A 1,444-nucleotide genomic window follows, 5' to 3' on the forward strand; every position below is an offset into this window, starting at 1 on the left:
TCCTGCTGGGGATGTTCTAGAGCCAGTACAAAAGCATCATGAAAGTCCTGGAGAAATGGGGAAAACAGTCATCAAGACAAGATGAAAGAGTTGTTTTAAAATTAATCAGTTCAATTTAATCACATGTGAGATGATTGCACTCAACAAAAGTTTACCAGATGTTAAGTTGCTGTTATTGTTGTTAGGTGCCATCAATTTGGTACCAACCCATAGCAACCTTATGCACAGTAGAACAAACACTGTCCAATCCTGTGTCAACCTCACTACTGTGGCCACACTTGAGTCCATAAATGCTGCCACTTGGCCAATTCATCTCGTTGGAGGTCTTCCTCTTTTTCTCTGACCCTCCACTTTACTGAACATGATATCTTTCTCCAGCGACTGGTCACTCCTGACAATATGTCTGTAGTATAAAAGATAAAGTTTGGCCATCTTGGCCTCTAAGGAGCACTCTGGCTGCTCTTCTTCCATGGCAGCCAATGGCACTTTCAATATTCTCCTCCAACACCATAACCCAAAAGCATCAATTCTTCTATGGTCTTCCTTATTCACATCCAGCTTTCACATGCATATGAGGTTATTGACAATACCATAGCTTGGGTCAGGTGCACCTTAGTCCTCATGCTGACATCTTTGCTCTTCAACACTTTATTTAAAAAGGTCTTGTGCAGCAGATTTGCCTAATGCAATACATCATTTGATTTCTTGACTGCTGATTTTGTGAGTGCTGATAGTTGATCCAAGAAGAATGAAGTCCTTGATAACTTCAATCTGTTCTCCATTGATATTTTGTATATTGGTATTTTGTATATTGGTCCAGTGGTGAGGATTTTTGTTTTCTTTACGTTGGGATGTAATCTATACTGAAGGCTGTTCTCTTTGATTTTTTTTTTTTAAGGTTTTTTATTGTGGATTGAGTGCATATTTACAGGGCACATCATCAGTTTTACATTCATCATCATTTTACATTCATCATCAGTTTTACATACACCTTGTTTCATTACAATGATTATAATCCCCTCCATGTACCATCAGTTAACAGTATTTCTCGCTAATCACTTTAGCTTTTTAAAAACAAACAAACAAAAACCCACTGAGGCATATATAATAATTTACATCTCCAAAGGGCACGTTCTGCAAGACTGCCTCCTGGCCACCAGCTCTTGGTCCCTCTCTTCTTAGTCCATGAATCTAGAGTCCTCAGCCGCTCCCCTTCTCCATACCCCCATCTCTGCCTCCATCTCTGGCTCTGTTGCTTCTCTGAACAAGCTCCCGCATTCTGCTTGTGAGCTTCTCTCTCAAAGGTCCTAGGGTCCTCTGTTTTTGGACTGTAATATTAACCACTCCCCTGTTTTTGTTACAAAACTTCTACCTTTACAATTGTGACAGTCACAATTAGTCATGATAACAATTATTCACTAGTGAATCTTACGAATCTTATCCC

Source organism: Chrysochloris asiatica, unplaced genomic scaffold (genome assembly GCF_000296735.1).
Source record: "Chrysochloris asiatica unplaced genomic scaffold, ChrAsi1.0 scaffold00318, whole genome shotgun sequence".
Taxonomy (NCBI): Eukaryota; Metazoa; Chordata; class Mammalia; order Afrosoricida; family Chrysochloridae; genus Chrysochloris; species Chrysochloris asiatica.